General features: G+C 36.6%; 1 pseudogene across 1 annotated transcript in view; it reads right to left on the minus strand.

Annotated features, from left to right (window-relative positions):
• The window catches only part of LOC307189360 (spermine synthase-like), a 462,966-nt pseudogene that overhangs the window by 434,531 nt on the left and 7,679 nt on the right, over positions 1–20,756 (minus strand). Inside the window, exon 2 of the transcript XR_013831756.1 lies at positions 17,955–17,981. The product of XR_013831756.1 is annotated as a spermine synthase-like (transcript). The remainder of the gene's footprint in view (positions 1–17,954; positions 17,982–20,756) is intronic.

Genomic DNA, 20,756 nt, shown 5'->3' on the forward strand with positions numbered 1-20,756 from the left:
AAGTCTTAAAACATTCACAATTGCTTTAAAATGAGGGGTTTTATGTTGTTTTTAGTTTTCTTCTAGAACATACAGTTATTGGCAACATTTAAGAAGAAAAAGCTATTTCGTTCATATATCCATTTGAATAGCACAACTGGCATGTATTATAGAATCATATTATCATATATATATATATATATATATATATATATATATATATATATACACACACATATATATGTGATTTCTTAAAGAACCTATAGTGTCAGAGGTGGAAAATACACAATAAAAAGTCAGATAAATCCATAGTTAAGAGTTAAATGTGCCATATGTTTCTCTAATACTGAGGCACAATGGGGTGCACTAAGAAACTCATTAAGTCAATGGAAATAGCAGCTGGGCTCTATCGAGATGTCTATTCACTTCTGAAACAGAAAAACACAAAAAGAGTGGACACATTCCACTTCTCAGGTTTGAACTGATCATGTTAGCTTGGGGTTAGTGCAATGCAAAATGCTAACGTACCTTTCCTCTCAGCACCTAATTTGATAAACTTCATTTTAATAGCTGTTTCTTTATTTTTCCCAGTAAGGCAAAGATATCTATCTCCCCTTACTTTCTGAACTTTTCTCATTAAAAAAATTTAAAGCTCTGCCAAAGCACCCAAATAGTACAGTAAAGCGATGCAGCAGACACAATGAGCCTGATAAATGACTTTAACAGTAAAAAAAAAAAAAAGTCTTAATATCTCTAGTTTGATTTTATGGACTTCAGAATGAAATGAACGCCATAATAATACAAACTGATCCCACTAAAATTTTGTGTGATTTGGGAAAAGGCCTTGGTTCCCAAGGCAGTGGTTTCCTCCTCTATAAAATGTAGTTTTAGATGCTTTTTTTTTCATGTCAGTTACTTTAAGAATTGGATAAAGTTTATGAGATCGGAAATATATGCACATGTGAACAACACAATTTTACATAGCATTTCAACCCCCCAGTTAGACTGAGCACCATAAAGGATTACTAGCCTCTTACTAGCTTAAAATTCTATGGTTCTATGCTAATATCAATATAAAACCTCCTGATTCCTAAAACAAATCTGCAAAACTGAGACCAAGCCTCTGAAGTGTCTGAAGTCTCCTACGGTAGGAAATGAACGCAGAACTACAGAATCTTTAGAGTTTGTGACCTTGGTGTTGATTAGTTTTCTCTACTGATAGATTACAATTCATAATGTCTATATTCACTTTTTAACAAAAACAATGTTCTGAAACAGGATGAGAAAATAAGGCCAAAAAAAGTAACACCTCCAGCCATTTTGGTTCAATAATAATAATTCATATTCTTCAATTCATTTTCTTCTCATAGCATCTTCAGAATTCTCACTGAATTGAGAAATGTCTACTAACTAAGGGGACAAAACAAATATGTTTTCCCTAACTGGTAGTCACCACACTGCAAGTGTTAAACACCTCAGAGATCATTCAAGTCTTCATGAATCAATAATGAATTCAGAAGCATAAGGCTTATCAAGTCTAAAGGCAAAATCCATATTATTATCAGTAAGGGCTTCTATCATTTGAAATCCTAAAACAGGTGAAGTAAGGTTCTATAGTCTTCAAAATTCCAAGCTTCTCAGGGGTTCTCTCAATATTTCCTGTATCTGTAAAAAATTTTTAAAACTCAATTGAGTGGAATGAGTTTTAGATACTACCTACCCCAAAATTATTTAAGCTTGTGTATTTTAAAATATATGTCCAACTTTATTTTAGCTGAGGGAAGTTTCTGCCCTATTCAAGTATCTGCTCTCCTTGTCAGTGAAATGAAGTTTATCAAGCTTCACACACTATTCAGATGAAGAGACATGTCTCTGTGTCAGTAGTTTGAGACTGTCAGATTCTCAACTGAGATACGGATATTAGAAGTTTGATTTGGGATGGAAAGCAAGAGGAGAGATTCTGATTGGGGAAAAGCAGGTATCCCCTCTCTTCACACTATCTCTTTAGTCTCTTACTCCTGACTGATCTCATGCCATAAGCCACCAAAATACGTATCTGCTATCTTGCAAAGTCCCTTCTCAACCCTCTTAATACACCATTCCTTCTTACTCTCTCTTTCACAGCCAAATCTCAGAAACAGTCTGACATTTGTCTTCACTTCCTCATCTAGTATTAAGTCCCTAGTCACATCAAACAGGTCTTTATTCCCTCTGTCCACCAACAACATTTAGTAAGGTCACTAATGACTCCTATGCTGCCAGGTCAAGGACTCTTTCCATTATTCACCTGCTTGACCTCTCAGCAATATTCAACACAGTTACATGTACTAAAAATTCTCTTCTCTTGACTTCCATAACACCATAACTTCCTATTTTTTCTTCTACTTCTCTCAATCTTATTTGCTCATTCCTCTGCTCTTCCTTTTTCATATACAAGCCTGTTATAGTTCATCTGTGTGATTATAATTATTTAATGCCTATCTCCTCCCATAAGGATGGGAAATAGGGCAATTTTGTTTCCCACTGTTGTTCTCAGTGTCTTGATCACTGAATAGATAATCAATAAACATGTATTAAAGAAATGCAAAAGGCCTAGAAGGGATCATGGTATGACAGGTCTCCCGGGCATATGGGGTCATTTTAGGGGACTATGAAAAACAGTTCATTTCACTACAGAGACCACGATGCAGGTATTTTTTACATTGCTCTTTAACTCTTCACCCTGCTTAAGATGGCTGCCTTAATTTTTATATAAATTTTCATTAATTTATTTAATGAACAAACATTCATCAAATATCTATTTTATGCCAATAACCATGCTAGGTAGTTTACTTATAGCATCTTATTTAATCCCCATAACATTCCTGTGAGATAGTTACCATGCCTGCTATTTTGAAATAACAGATGTACAAAGTTGATATATAAATCCAGATTTGCCTTAAACGAAAGTTCATGCTCTTTCTACTATACCGCCTTACTTATTTAAGGTTATTGGCAAGGAAGGAAGGCAACTTAAGGGTTAAGGGTGAGTTCTTTCACAACTCGCGTCAGCTCACCTAACAGACGTCACTCGTCCTTATAACATGAGTCATTCAACCATCAGCAAGATTCTAAAGAACAAGGACAAGATCATAGAACATGTGAAGTCTGCTGTGCCAATGATGTAGACAATAATATCGAAGAAGCGTGGAAAAGTGATGGAAGTGATGGAGAAACTTCTCACTGTGCGGATGCAGGATCAGCATCAGCGTCAAGCTCCACTCAGCTTAATGTTGATTCAAGAGAAATCTAAAAGCCTTTAAGAAGACTTGAAGAAGAAACACAGGGAAGAATCAGTGGGCACATCTTTCAATGCCAGCCATGGCTGGTTTCATCAGTTCAAGGCTAGAGCCAACTTTCACAACATAAAAGTAAGTGGCGAGGCAGCAAGTGCAGGTACGGTAGCTACCCAGGAATTTCCTGAAATGCTTTGAGAAATTATTGATGAAGGTGCATATTTACCCAAGCAGGTTTTTAATGTGGATGAGACAGGACTGTACTGAAAGGGGGTGCCAGACTGAAGTTACATCAGTAAGGAGGAAAAGTTGATGCCAGGCTATAAAGCAACAAAGGATAGGTTAACTCTGTTGCTCGGTGGCAATGCTTATAGCAATACGAAGCTGAAGCTCTCTTAGTTTATCATTCATGGAACCCAAGAGCCCTTAAAAACATAGCCAAGGGCTCTCTTCCTGCTGTGTAGAAGAGTAACCCCAAAGCCTGGGCTACACAGTCCATTTTCCAGGACTCTTTTTGCCACCACTTTATCCCAGAGGTAGAGAAATATTGCTTGGAGAAGGACGTCCCATTTAACTTTTTTTTGCTGCGAGACAATGCTTCGGGCCACCCCCCATTCATGGATGACTTTCAACAACAGCAAAGTAGTACATCTGCCACCAAATAACTACATTGTTCATCCAACCTATGGATGGGATGTAACCAGGGAGTTACAGCAACTTTCAATAAATATTATCTACGTCACACTTTTCATCAGGCAGTAAAGGCAAGTGACGACTCAGGAACAACCTTGCGACAATTTTGGAAGGACTATAACAACTACAAGGCTATAAAAATACATTGACTGAAGATTACATTCGCTTTCCCACTTTTCATCTGAGCTCTTGTAACCTCCCCATACTAAAACTATCGTTAACTTATAATTTCTGAGCATCCACACGAGATATACAGAAGGGATATCAATCAACAATAAAAATATGGTAATTTATCCTTCAGTAATTAAAGAAAATAAATAGGGGCAGGGGAGGTAGATTAATTAGGGATCAGTGAGTGTAGAATAATATTGATAGTTGTGTCTCAAGGTGCATGGGCCATTAATATAATTTTAGAGAAATAATATTTACTACTTATTTTTAGTAGCCTTGTAATTCCTCATTCTAATAATCATGACAAAATGTCAGAATTTTGTGACAATCTTCTTTTTCTTCTCATTATACTTAAGATTGTCAGGATAATCCTTTCACCTCTGGAAAGCCAAAGACAACTGTGACTATTTTAGCAAATGAAAAAGAAAGAGAGAGATTGGTTCAAGGTGGCTGAGTAGAAGGACATGCTCTCACTCCCTCTTTCCAGAACACAAGATCACAACTAACTGCTGAGCAATCATCATCAGGAAGACACTGGAACTCACCAAAAAAGATACCCCGCATGCAAAGACAAAGAAGAAGCCACAATGAGATGGCAAAAGGGGGGCAATCACAATAAAATCAAATCCCATAACTGTTGGGTGGGTGACTCACAAACTGGAGAACACTTATACCACAGAAGTCCACCCACTAGAGTGAAGGTTCTGAGCCCCACGTCAGGCTTCTGAACCTGGGGGTCCGGCAATGGGAGGAGCAATTCCTAGAGAATCAGACTTGGAAGGCTAGTGGGATTTGATTGCAGGACTTCGAAAGGACTGGGGGAAACAGAGACTCCACTCTTGGAGGGCACACACCAAGTACTGTGCGCACTGGGACCCAAGGGAAGGGGCAGTGACCCCATAGGAGGCTGAACCAGACCTACCTGCCAGTGTTGGAGGGTCTCCTGCAGAGGCGGGACGTGGCTGTGCCTCACCGTGAGGACAAGGACACTGGCAGCAGAAGTTCTGGGAAGTACTCCTTGGCGTGAGCCCTTCCAGAGTCTGTCATCAGACCCACCAAAGAGCCCAGGTAGGCTCCAGTATTGGGTTGCCTCAGGCCAAACAACCAACAGGGAGGGAACTCAGCCACACCCAAAGCAGAGAAGTAGATTAAAGTTTTACTGAGCTCTACCCACCAGAGCAACAGCCAGCTCAACCCACCACCAGTCCCTCCCATCAGGAAACTGACACAAGCCTCTTAGATAGCCTCATCCACCGGAGGGCAGACAGCAGAAGCAAGAAGAACTACAATCCTGCAGCCTGTGGAACAAAAACCACATTTGCAGAAAGACACACAAGATGAAAAGGCAGAAGGCTATGTACCAGATGAAGGAACAAGATAAAACCCTAGAAAAATAACTAAATGAAATGGAGATAGGCAATCTTCAGAAAAAGAAATCAGAATAATGATAGTGAAGATGATCCAGAACCTCAGGAAAAAAATGGAGGCAAAGATAGAGAAGATGCAAGAAATGTTTAACAAAGATCTAGAAAAATTAAAAAACAAACAGAGATGAACCATACAGTAACTGAAATGAAAAATACACTACAAGGAATCAATAGCAGAATAACTGAGGCAGAAGAACGGATAAGTGACCTGGAAAACAGAATGGTGGAATTCACTGCTGCGGAACAGAATAAAGAAAAAAGAATGAAAAGAAATGAAGATGAAGACAACATAAGAGACCTCTGGGACAACATTAAACACAACAACATTCGCATTATAGGGGTCCTAGAAGGAGAAGAGAGAGAGAAAGGACCTGAGAAAATATTTGAAGAGATTATAGTCATAAACTTCCCTAACATGGGAAAGGAAATCGCCACCCAAGGCCAGGAAGCACAGAGAGTCCCATACAGGATAAACCAAAGGAGAAACATGCCGAGAAACACAGTAATCAAATTGGCAAAAATTAAAAACAAAGAAAAATTATTGAAAGCAGCAAGGGAAAAACGACAAATAACATACAAAGGAACTCCCATAAGGTTGACAACTGATTTCTCAGCACAAACTCTACAAGCCAGAAGGGAGTGGCATGATATACTTAAAGTGCTGAAAGGGAAGAACCTACAACCAAGATTACTCTACCCAGCAAGAATCTCCTTTGGATTCCATGGAGAAATTAAAAGCTTTACAGACAAGCAAAAGCTAAGAGAGTTCAGCACCATCAAACCAGCTCTAAAAAAAATGCTAAAGGAACTTCTCTAAGTGGGAAACACAAGAGAAGAAAAGGACCTACAAAAACAAACCCAAAACAGTTAAGAAAATGGTCATACGAACATACATATCAATAATTACCTTAAATGTGAATGGATTAAATGCTCCGACCAAAAGACACAGGCTTGCTAAATGGATACAAAACAAGACCCACATATATGCTGTCTATAAGAGACCCACTTCAGACCTAGGGACACATACAGACTGAAAGTGAGGGGATGGAAAAATATATTCCATGCAAATGGAAATCAAAAGAAAGCTGGAGTAGCAATACTCATATCAGATAAAATAGACTTTAAAATAAAGAATGTTACAAGAGACAAGGAAGGACACTACATAATGATCAAGGGATCAATCCAAGAAGAAGATATAACAATTATAAATATATATGCACCCAACATAGGACCACCTCAATACATAAGGCAACTGCTAACAGCTCTAAAAGAGGAAATCGACAGTAACACAATAATACCGGGAGACTTTAACACCTCACTTACACCAATGGACAGATCATCCAAACAGATAATTAATAAGGAAACACAAGCTTTAAATGGCACAAAAGACCAGATAGATTTAATTGATATTTATAGGACATTCCATCCAAAAACAGCAGATTGCACTTTCTTCTCAAGTGCACACAGAACATTCTCCAGGACAGATCACATCTTGTGTTACAAATCAAGCCTCAGTAAAGTTAAGAAAATTGAAATCATATCAAGCATCTTTTCTGACCACAACGCTATGAGATTAGAAGTTGATTACAGGGAAAAAAACGTAAAAAACACAAACACATGGAGGCTAAACAATATGGTACTAAATAACCAAGAGATCACTGAAGAAATCAAAGAGGAAATCAAAAAATACCTAGAGACAAAGGACAATGAAAACATGATGATCTAAAACCTATGGGATGCACCAAAAGCAGTTCTAAGAGGGAAGATTATAGCTGCACAAGCCTACCTAAAGAAACAAGAAAAATCTCAAATAAACAATCTAACATTACACCTAAAGGAACTAGAGAAAGAAGAACAAACAAAACCCAAAGTTAGCAGAAGAAAAGAAACCATAAAGATCAGAGCAGAAATAAATGAAATAGAAACAAAACAATAACAAAGATCAATAAAACTAAAGGCTGGTTCTTTGAGAAGATAAACAGAATTGATAAACCATTAGCCAGACACATCAAGACAAAGAGGGACAGGACTCAAATCAATAAAATTAGAACTGAAAAAGGAGAAGTTACAACAGACACCACAGAAATACAAAGCATCCTAACAGACTACTACAAGCAACTCTATGGCAATAAAATGGACAACCTGGAAGAAATGGACAAACTCTTAGAAAGTTATAACCTTCCAAGACTGAACCAGGAAAAAATGGAAAGTATAAACAGACCAATCACAAGTAATGAAATTGAACCTGTGATTAACAATCTTCCAACAAACAAAAGTCCAGGACCAGATGGCTTCACAGGTGAATTCTATCAAACATTTAGAGAAGAGCTAACACCCATCCTTCTCAAACTCTTCCAAAAAATTACAGAGGAAGGAAAACTCCAAAATTCATTCTATGAGGCCACCATCACCCTGATACCAAAAGCAGACAAAGATACTACAAAAAAAGAAAATTACAGACCAATATAACTTATGAACATAGATGCAAAAATCCTCAACAAAATACTAGCCAACAGAATCCAACAACACATTAAAAGGATCATACACCATGATCAAGTGGGATTTATCCCAGGGATGCAACGATTCTTCAGTATATGCAAATCAATCAATGTGATACACCATATTAACAAATTGAAGAATAAAAACCATATGATCATGTCAATAGACGCAGAAAAAGCTTTTGACAAAATTCAACACTGATTTATGATAAAAACTCCCCAGAAAGCGGGCATAGAGGGAACCTACTTCAACATAATAAAGGCCATATACAACAAACCCACAGCAAACATCATTCTCAATGGTGAAAATCTCAAAGCACTTCCTCTAAGATCAGGAACAAGACAAGGATGTCCACTCTCACCACTATTATTCAACATAGTTTTGGAAGTCCAAGCCACAGCAATCAGAGAAGAAAAAGTAATAAAAGGAATCCAAGTTGGAAAAGAAGAAATAAAACTGTCACTGTTTACGGATGACATGATACTATATAGAGAGAATCCTAAAGATTCCACCAGAAAACTACTAGACCTAATCAATGAATCTGTTAAAGTTGCACGCTACAAAATTAATGCACACAAATCTATTGCATTCCTATACACTAATGATGAAAAATCTGAAAGAGAAATTAAGGAAACACTCCCATTTACCTTTGCAACAAAAATAATAAAATACCTAGGACTAAACCTACCTAGAGAGACAAAAGACCTGTAGGCCGAAAAGTATAAGACACTGATGAAACAAATTAAAGATGATACCAATGGATGGAGAGATATCCATGTTCTTGGACTGGAAGAATCAATATTGTGAAAATGACTATACTACCCAAAGCAATCTACAGATTCAATGCAATCCCTATCAAATTACCAATGGCATTTTTTACAGAACTAGACAAAAAATCTTAAAATTTGTATGGAGACACAGAAGACCCCCGAATAGCCAAAGCAGTCTTGAGGGAAAAAAAACGGAGCTGGAGGAATCAGACTTGCTGACTTCAGACTATAATACAAAGCTACAGTAATCAAGACAATATGGTACTGGCACAAAAACAGAAACATAGATCAATGGAACAAGATAGAAAGCCCCAAGATAAACCCACGCACCTATGGTCAACTAGTCTATGACAAATGAGGCAAAGATATACAATGGAGAAAAGACAGTCTCTTCAATGAGTGGTGCTGGGAAAACTGGATAGCTACATGTAAAAGAATGAAATTAGAACACTCCCTAACACCATACACAAAAATAAACTCAAAATGGATTCGAGACGAAAATCTAAGACCAGGCACTATAAAACTCTTAGAAGAAAACATAGGAAGAACACTCTTTGACATAAATCACAGCAAGATCTTTTTTGATCCAACTCCTACAGTAATGGAAATAAAAACAAAAATAAACAAATGGGACCTAATGAAACTTAAAAGCTTTTGCACAGCAAAGGAAACCATAAACAAGAAGAAAAGACAACCCTCAGAATGGCAGAAAATATTTGCAAACAAATCATCAAAGGATTAATCTCCAAAATATATAAACAGCTCATGCAGTTCAATATTAAAAAAACAAAAAACCCAATCCAAAAATGGGCAGAAGACCTAAATAGACATTTCTCCAAAGAAAACATACAAATGGCCAAGAAGCACGTGAAAAGCTGCTCAACATCACTAATTTTTAGAGAAATGCAAATCAAAACTACAATGAGGTATCACCTCACACCAGTGAGAATGGGCATCATCAGAAAATCTACAAACAACAAATGCTGGAGAGGGTGTGGAGAAAAGGAAACCCTCTTGCACTGTTGGTGGGAATGTAAATTGATACAGCCACTATGGAGAACAGTATGGAGGTTCCTTAAAAAACTAAGAACAGAATTACCATATGACCCAGCAATCCCACTACTGGGCATATACCCAGAGAAAACCATAATTCAAAAAGACACATGCACCCCAATGTTCATTGCAGCACCATTTACAATATCCAGGTCATGGAAGCAACCTAAATGCCCATCGACAGATGAATGGATGAACAGTTGTGGTACATATATACAATGGAATATTACTCAGCCATAAAAAGGAAAGAAACTGGGTCATTTGTAGAGTCGTGGATGCATCTAGAGACTGTCATACAGAGTAAGTCAGAAAGAGAAAAACAAATATCGTATATTAACGTATTTATGTGGAACCTAGAAAATGGTACAGATGAACCAGTTTGCAGAGCAGAAATTGAGACACAGAAGTAGAGAAAAAACGTATGGACACCAAGAGGGGAAACAGCAGTGGGTCGGGGTGGTGGTGTAATGAATTGGGCGATTGGGATTGACATGTATACACTGATGTGTATATAATGGATAACTAATAAGAAACTTCTGTATAAAACAATAAATAAAATTAAATTTAAAAAATCAGAAAAAAAGAAATACTCAGATGAGAAGAATGATTATCAATTGGGAATAACGTAAGTCAGAAAGACCAAGTTCATACCTCACTCTGTCATCCACCAACAGCATAAGTTAACAGAAAACATTAGCATAACTTCCCTCAACCGATGTCCTTCTCATGTAAAAATGGAGAGTTACACAGAAATTAAATGAGATAATATATGTCAAAATACCTAGAGTCATGCCTGATACATATAGGCATTCAGAAAATATGAGTTGGCTTAATTATGCAGACAGTGCTAGTCATGCTATTCCCTCTGCATGGAACACAGGGAATTCTTTGCCATATTCTCTAAAATGCTAAAGTCTGGTAAAACTAGAAATATCAGCATCACAAAAGAGCATTAGATGTGAATAATCTATGTATAATTATATAAACTTTTGGAGACTTCTAGTTTTCATTCTGTCAGGTAAAGAGGTTGGAAGTCATTATTCCACCCTAACAAATAAAAATCTGAACAAACTGAAAAATCAGCAACTCTTCTTAGATCCATTAGAGAAGTGAGACCATAGGGCAAACTGCTTCCCCCAAAATTGGAGAGACAGACAGGCAGAAACAGAAAATCACAACTTACTAGAGCAGAAACCTATGAATAGAAACTTCCCTGGGAAGCAGTACAGAGTAGAAAAACCTGAACTGTAACTGACAAACTGCCAGTTGTTGTCTCAACATGGACAAGTCTGAGAGTTAAAAACTCCAGAAGGGCCTAACACTTTTGTGAGTTCTACCGCCAGGAGCTCTACCAAGTTCTCAGTGAATGTCAGAGAAAAATTCCCTTCTGCTTCCAGCAGGGGGAGGGGGAAAGTAACCATTTTGAAATACATCAGAGCATTCTATTCTTAACAAGGCCTGACCTCAAGAGAAACTATTTTAGCAGAACCTAAACTACTGGTGTAATATCAGGGCATAACCAACCTAGGAGAAGGGAAATATGCAACTCCAGACTCCTTTAGCCATCCTGTCCCACCTAAGGGGCGGCAGGCACGAAAAGCACTTGTGAAGATCACAACACAGAGGTACCGCTTACTAAAAGACTGAGACCTAATTATAGGACTATAAAACTTTCCCCCTCTTCCCACACCTTACCACCACATTACCAAAGGCCTATTTACCACAGTTCCTTTCATCTAATGCATTATGTCCGGCTTTCAACAACAAAAAAAATTGCCAAGATACTAAAAGGCAAAAAACACAGTTTGAAGAAACAGAGTAAGCATCAGAACTAGATGCACGTAATGGCAGGGATGTTGGGATTATCACACCAGGAATTTAAGACAACTATAATTAATATGCTAAGGACTCTGAAAAAAGTAGACAACATGCAAGAACAGATAGGAAACGTAAGCAGAGAGATGGAAATTCTGAGAAAGAATAAAAAAGAAATGCTAGAGGTCAAAACCACTGTAACACAAATGAAGAATGCCTGTGATAAGCTCATTAGTAGACTAGACATGACTGAGGAAAGAATCTCTGAGCTTGAAGACATGTCAATAGAAACTGAAAAGCAAAGAGGAAAAAAAGGAACAGAATATCCAAAACTGTGGAATAACAACAAAAGACGTAACATGTGTAATGGGAATATCAGAAAGAGAAGAGAGAAAGAAGAAATATTTGAAACAATAATGACTGAGAATTTCCCTAAATTAACGTCAGAGACTAAACCACAGATCCCAGAGGCTTAGAAAACACCAAACAGGATTAACGCAAAAAAAGCAAAAGCAAAAACAAAAACAACCATACACTTACATATCATATTCAAACTGCAGAAAGTCAAAGATAAAAACATCTTGAAAGAAGCCAGAGGAAAAAGATACCTTACATATATAGAAGAGCAAAGATAAGTAAGGATTATATACAAATTCTCAGAAAGCATGCATGCAAGCAAAAAGAAAGTGGAGTGAAATATTTGTGTTGAAATTAAAATTAAAAACCTAGAATTCTGTATCCTGCAAAATTGTCCCTCAAAAGAGAAAGAGAACTAAAGACTTCCTCAAACAAATACTGAGGGAATTAGTTTCCAGTAGACCTGCCTTCACAGGAATGTGAAAAGAAGTTTTTCAAAGAAAAGAAAAATGATATAGATCAGAAAATCAAATCTACATAAAGAAAGGAAGAGCATTAGAGGAGGAATAAGTTAAATATTTTTTTAACTTTTATTTTTTCATACTTAGTTGATCTAACAGGTAATAATTTGTTCAATAGCAGCAATGTATCTATTATAGCTTATGTATAAGTGAAATGAATGACAGCCAATGATTCAAGGGATGAGAAGGAGGAATTAGGAATACTGTATTATTAGAAGGTACCTGAAATACCCTGAAGTGGTATACTGTTACTTGGAAGTGACCTGGATTAATTATAAATGTATATTGCAAACTCTATGGCAACCATCTTTAAAAGTTTTTTAAAAAGTTAAATGAATATGCTCAGAATGGAGAGAAAATGGAATCATAAAATGTTTTATTAAAACCAAAAAGGCAGAAACTAGTTTAAGACAAAACAGGAACCAAGAACAAGGGTAATACATAGAAAACAGTAACAAATATGGCAGATATTAATCCAACTATGTCAATAAATAACTTTAAATGTCAATGATCTAAATACTCCAAAAAAAAAAAGACACATTATCATACTGGATCAAAAAATAAGAACCAATTATATGTTCTCTACAAGAAATCCACTTTAAATATAAAGACATATACATAAAAAGTGAAAGGATGGAGAAAGATACACAATGCTAACACCAATAAAAGAAAGCTGGAGTAGCTATAAAGTATAGTCACCCGTTGGTATCTGCAAGGGATTACTTCAGGATCCCTTGCAGATATCAAAATCCACAGATGCTCAAGTCCCTTATATGAAAGGGTGTAGTATTGATATAATGAATACAGTTGGCCCTCCATATCTACCTGTCTTCCATCTGGGGAATCAACCAATTCCAGACCCATCTCTGGTTGGCTGAATCCCTGGATGTCAAACCCACAGATGTGAAACCCATGAATACAGAGGGCCAACCGTACATTCATGCTGAACGTTTCTTCAACGACAATATAATTGTTTTTAGTACTTTAAAAGACTACTCAAACTTCTGCTTCCCTCCTTGCTGGAAAAACAAGGACCAGATTTACCCTACCTCTTGACATAAAGCAAAGATAAAGGAAACATTAGTTTTCAGACAATGGACAATAGGAAGAGGATCCAGAAGGTAATAAAATTAGGAGAATGAATGTTTATTAGAGTCTAGGAAAAACTATTTGAAAAAGGAGGGCATAGTCAAAAGTCTCAAAATTCAAAGAAGTTAAGTGAATTGACTAAGATGTCTTCACTGATTTTAGCAAAAAAAAAAAAAAAAAAGGAGGGGAGGCATTCTTGAAAAATCAGGGATGAATTAAGCAAAATACTATATCTACTTTTCACTCCTAGTTTTACCCTGACCATAAATGCTACTATCATTAGGTCGAAGAAAAGGAAGAGAGAAATAATGATTTGTTGGAAGGTTGTGGAAGCATCATACTAAGATATCAATAGATTAGGATCTCAGCATTGTGGTGACATCACATCTTCTTGAATGCACCCAGTTTCTATCAGAAACCCAGAAGCAGCTAAACAACTCTGATTCTGCAGTCACATAATTCCACAATGTTACATAGAAAAATATGTTCCCATTTACAGCCTATTTTCCTGTGATTGGGAGAAACTTTAAGCTCTTTCAAAGTTCTTCTCTATTTCATTTTTTTCTAACATCTTTATTGGAGTATAATTGCCTTACAATGGTGTGTTAGTTTCTGCTGGATAACAAAGTGAATCAGCTCTACATATACATACATCCCCATATGTCCTCCCTCTTGTGTCTCCCTCCCACCCTCCCTATCCCACCCCTCTAGGTGGACACAAAGCACCGAGCTGATCTCCCTGTGCTATGTGGCTGCTTCCCACTAGCTATCTATTTTACATTTGGTAGTGTTCTATTTCATTTTTAAATTATTTGTGGTGTCACACACAGGTCCTAATACATAGTATGTGGTCACTGAATGTCTGTTGAGTAAATATGTGAGTAAAAGAATAAATTAAGTAGACGTCAGTAATATTAAAAATATTCACTACAGTGTTCAACAATGTTTTATTGCTTGGAGTTTTGCAGACGTATTATTTTCCTCATATTTAACTATACCTCAAAACATTCTTCTGAATCAGCAGTTAGGTTTCATAAAAAATACATCAGAAAAACGCCCATTTCCCTTGTAATATACCAATCATGAAAGGTAATAGTTTCTCCTTTTTTCTCTAATGGAGCAATATGACACTTCATTACCTTTTTATTTCATTATGTATATGACTCTGCCATTGTGATGCCAGTCTCTCCCTCAGACTTCAGAGTACATATCTCCCAGACCAAAATGAAAGGTTACAATGACCTCCCAAATTTATTGAAGCTTACCAGTACAAGTCTTCAAATGCATCTTACAAAAACAATGTTAGAACTGCTTAGAATTAAACAATACTATGTTGAAACACATGAAGGGAATTTAAAATAATATAGCATCCACTGTGGGAGGTGAGAATGATTTGTAAACACAGGCAGAAAGGCAAAGAATCATGAATGATTCTTGTTTTGGACATCTTAGTGCTAGTCAGTATTATTATTGCAGCAATAATACTTTATTCATTAGCAAGTATAATATTTAGTAATGGCATTATCATTATTAATCATCAACAGAGCTATACTATATCCCCTAGCTACTTATGTAGTTTGAGATTTTACAGTCCCTTCTTTGTCAATAGCATAATGAATCAGTTGAGTTTGATTCCTGGCTTTATGATTTATGGTCATACTTCTGTCAAGTAGCCTAATCTACCTAATTATCAATTTCCTCATCGTTAAAGTTGAGATGAAAGCGTATTTTTATCATTGGGTGCTTGTGAAGATTAAATAATATGTGTAAAACAGGTTTAAATGTAATATATGTTCTCTAATTCTATCTCAATGCAAATTTCTTTTTTTAATTTTCAAGTTTCTACACTCAGTGCTGAATTCTTAAAGAGATATTTCCCCCAAAATCATAATGTAGGAATTACTGCTTTTGATTCTTCAAAGTAAAGAACTGGCACACAGTTTGTCTTGCAGGAACTTCTGTGAGTCAGCCTTTATTCCATCAGTCCTCAAACTATTTTATGCCTAATGTTACAGATTTCTTTGTCAACTCCCACAAAACTCTCTATAGTCCTTTTCAGCCAGCTAGCTATCTTTTTATTCTATTTTCTCTGATATAACTCATCTTTATCAGTTTCTCTCAGTACCTGAAAACTGATTATAATTCAATTTAGAAAATTTAGAAACCAAAGAGGAACCAAACAGGAAGAGAGCTTGAAAAAACAAAAGCTACATGGGAACAGTAGGGAATATTTCAAGTTGATATTTTACAACCTGTTTTACTGCTATTCACTTGCTGGTGATGGTAACTCAAAGGATAAATAGTTCCAGTTGAAACAGACCACCTGTCCACTAAATATCAGATATCCAAAATCTTTTAAGATCAGTCAGTTTTCTTTATCTTATCTTATTTGATACCACAGTACAGAAATTCTTAACTTTCTTATGACCAGGAAACTTTCTGAAAATAGAAACTATGAAAATTCAGCCCAGGAAAATGCACACAAACAATTTCAGTGTTCATGGGTTCCAAGGACCCTCTCAAGCCCATCTATGGATTCTCTAGGGCTGTACTGTAAGATTTTGAAGCCTTGATTTTGAATATAGCAATATACCTGAAAGTTGTCCTATTATTCTAAGATTTATATTTTCCCATAAGCAGGTAAGTAGTTTGCATGGAACAGATGCCTGCACAAAGCCAGATGTAGCCCCCTCCCCATGGACATCCATCAACTTACAAAACATTTATGTGTGCACCCACGTGAGTCTGTATGTTAACTCCTCCCAGAGCATCCCTCTGGTAAAATGGACTGTGAGGCAGTCTAGCACATTGCTTAGATATCCCTAAATGCAAATATCCCTTAGCAGACACTCCAGTTGTTCCATAGTTACAGTCTTTTCTTCCAAACACATTGGGTTGAGTCCATTTTCAGGTTTTTAGGTATTCCTATTAAATTGTCATGAAGAGTTCTCTCTTTGGAGTCCCACACTAACCACAAAGTAGGTCATCCCAACAACAATCTCAACAACTACCAAGAGAAAACACCATCAAAACTAATGATGGCTCTATCTGTCATGCATTTTACACACATAATTTCTAGTTCTTCAAAGTATTACCGTCATCATTTTACAGCTGAGGAAATCAGACCTCAGAGAGACCGAATGATATGTCCAGTACCAAACATAAAACACATACTTTCCATTACATCACAGCCAAACAAATAAACAAAAATAGCTCCTTAGGAAAAGTATTGTCTCAATATGCACCACAAAAACTTATATATCCTGGCCAAATGCTCCTAGTGCTCACAAAAATAAGGTATGTGAAAGACAGGGAGTGTAAAATATGTTGTCTCTCTCAGTCATGGTTCACTAGCACTGACCCAGTCTTTCTCTCTGGATATCTTTCAAAATCAGCAAATGGCAGCTACTGTTTCAGACTTGCAACAGTGTCTTGGGCTGCCACCTTATTTTAAGCTATTGCCTCTATTGCTCACACACTCAAGTCCAGCAGGATTCTTTGCTTCCTCTCCCTCATCTGTCCCTCCTACCCCCTCCTCCGGTGCACCTCCACCTCTTCACTACATGACAGACTGACAGACATAGCTATGCGTACCTTGTTTAAACATCTGCTTTATTACAATTGAGTGACTGCCCTAATGGGTAGGCAGGGTTTTTTCTTATCTTTCACTAAGGAATTCAGATGGTCCGATTAGATAGCTGAACTGCTTGGAGGATCCTGTCAGATGCCTCTTACTTTCTTTTAAGACCACCATGAATGCTTAGGCATTCCACTCAGACAACTTTCAGTAGTGGAACAACTGTCTATTCAGGTACCTGGCTATGTCAAACATGCATTTAGCTGAGGAATCCCACTTCCACACCCAAGGATTAGTTTTTTCTGAGAAATCATTGGATAAAGAACCATTTATTCTGTAAATGTTATGAGTATGTTAAGGGTCACTTACTATAATTGTATAATAGAATGCTGAGAAGAATAACTATTGGTAGAACGCAAATAAAATCCAGAAAAACCTACAGACACAAAAAAGAAAAAAAGCCAAAAACACTAAGTATATGAAACAGAAAATACAAAGAGCAAAAGTTTCATAAAATAGCCTATACATTTTTTTAATGTGTAACTATTTTAAAGGTTCCTTGTGAAAAACAATTTAAAACAGAGAATATTTTGTATTCAAATATCAGAGATAATTTTGGATTCAGTGATACAGATGAATATAAGTAAAGGCTTCCAAAAAAAGACTTCAAAAAATACACACTTTTGTATTCCAGTTAGAATCTTTCAGAAAAGAAAAATATTACTCACTGCGAATTCACGTGAAGTTGTTATATTCTGAAAAAAAAAGAAAAAGTTGTATCAGAGCATTCTAGAATATTACGTGAAGAAACTAAGGCTCAGAAGAAAGAGTAGCTGGAAGTATTGACAGGAAATGAGTAAGGATGAAGTAAAGAAGGGGACAAAAAAGAGAGTCAGTGGTGATACTACCAATTATTTTATGGGGTGTCATTTATCTTTTTCCCTCAGCTAAATGCTCTCTAGTCATCCTTGGTTTTTTCTATCCTTCTATTGTATTAAAGCTCATGAGTTTTGATAGAGTCTGTTTTCTCCACCAGTGACACTCTTCCTCTAGATCTTCCCACATGTGTTTCCCCCATATGTAGTTGTTTCCTCACACTAAGATGCATCTTAAGCAGCTAATGTCATTTTTCAAAGAGAGCTTTTCTATCTATGCAATTTAAAGAGCTCCCCAGCCACTCTCTGTCACATAGCTCCCTTTTATTTTCAATATTTTACATTTTCTTCACTTTTTCCTTTTTTAAGCCATTTTAGAAAACCTGTCTCATTCACCACTGTAATTTCACCACTTAGCACATAGCAGATGCTCAATAGAAGTTTACTAAATAAATCAAATAAAGATAAAAGTAACAAAAAATCAAATAAAGATTAACATACTTATTTTATTAATGGTGGGGCAATTACTCCCAAAACACAAAGCCCCCTCCTAGAGCTAAATCGGTGAATGTACCTCCTTTGATGAATGCACTCTCATGTCTTAAATTGAAGATAACAGGCTACCAAACAAGTATGATCTGACATACTTTTTCAGTTTCTAGAAGAGATTCTGGAGTATGGTTCACTTCCAATATAGAGGACCCAGATCTAGAAGACTTACAACATAGTTTATTGAAGCACAAGTTCTTGCTTCACCTGAGTGCAACTAGATCTTATAAAGCCACAGATAAGGGATGAACTTGCCCCCACCCTATACTGCCTTTCAATGGACTAATTCTACCCATTATGATACATCACCCAAAAGATACCAAGGTCTTGCCAATTTAACCTGAGCAGTTACTCATATTTCTAAGGGGGAAAAAGATTAAATGAGTGGATAGATCATTTGAAAGTATTCGTTCCAGTTCTTCCACCTGTGGGGACTGGATCAGAAATTACTTTCCCTCAATGGAAATGTGAGGACATAGAATAAGGCTCTCCTTTAATGAACACTGGCCATTCCAGAAATAGTTAATGGATATTTTATTGAAAAACGTAAACAAAATTTGGAAAAGTTAAGGAAAGGAATCAATGATGGAATGTAAGAAACTCTATTCCCTTATCTGTAAAAACAAGAGAAGGCAAAGGGATAGAGGCAAAACAAGAAACTCTCACATGTATAATCATATCCATACAAAGTACATGAAAGTGTCTCACAATTTCCTTTCATGCATATTAATAACTCTGAGCTTCTTGAGGATAGGGGCCAAGTCTTTCAACTTCTGAACTCCTGTTCTTTCATTCCTACTGTATGGAACATCATAAAGGCTCAATAAATAATCGTTGAATTGAGCTAATTATATTTGAGAGTAAGATTATAAAGGCTTGCTTGGGACCTACTGAGTTTCTTCAGAGAGCTAAAAAAAATAGATCATATATTCTGTACCACTTTGGGGGACATTTGCAAAGCGGGAAATTCAACAAAGTATATGGAAACATTTCTTAACAATTCAGGCTAATCACAAACACAACTGCTTGCTTATTTATTGCATTCTACAGGGATATGAACTTATAAGTATGACTGGAAGTGCATATGTAAGGCAGAGCTACTCTCCTAACTCAAGATGACTTGTGGAAAGAGTGTAATATATCCCTTCTGGAAACCAACAAGGAAAAACCCTGAGACACGGAGACTTTCTTGCTCCAGGAAATGAGGTTTGTCAGAGAAAGAGCCAAGACACTGCTAGACGTCCAGCCTTTCTTCCAGTTAGAATGAGGACTGTGTCCTGTGCTTGTCTTTGTGGCACTATCCCCTCAGTGGGGCTTTCGGATATGAGATATTCAAGGTGTGGCATTTTTGGTGTTTTCTGCACTTTGGAAGTTCATCTTGACCTTGGTCTCACATGCTCAAACTTTCTCCCAAAGCTGCATCTCTACATGAGAGTACACGACTGTATATGTCACGCAGTCCACTGACTGTTCGTCAGGAAATTACTTAGGAAACTGAAGTGAATATTTGTGTTTATACTGGAACAAATGAGAAGAAAAAGTGATTGTATCTTCTTGATATTTATTTTGTCAAGCTTACTGAAGTATAAAAAGTACACCAAAGTGTCTGAACTCTTTCTTTGAAACATTAATAAGCTGTGAGCTTCTCAAGGATAAAGATGAGGAAAAATGTATTACTTGTTAGTGTACAAGTCAATAAGTTTTGATAAATGTATACAGTGTAGTGTAACTGTCACCACCAGAATCCAAATATAGAGCATTCTGATTGCCTCAAAAATTTCCCTCATGGTTCTTTGCAGTCAATGCCCTAACCTCATCCTTAACATCTGGCAACCAATTATCTGGTTAAAATCCCTATAATTTTACCATTTTCAGAATGTGACGTAAATCAGTACACAGAGTATGTAGCCTTTTATGTCTGGTTTCTTTTACGTATCACTGCTGTTAAGATTCACCCACACTGCTGCAGAGAATATCATTATATAACTAAACATCATTTCATAATGATAAAAGGGTCAACTAATCAAGACATAATACTAAATATTTATATACCTGATACCTAAATATATAGGTATATGAAACAAATCTAATAGAAGAGCAAGGAGA

This window comes from Stenella coeruleoalba (genome assembly GCF_951394435.1).
Source record: "Stenella coeruleoalba genome assembly, chromosome: 7".
NCBI lineage: Eukaryota > Metazoa > Chordata > Mammalia > Artiodactyla > Delphinidae > Stenella > Stenella coeruleoalba.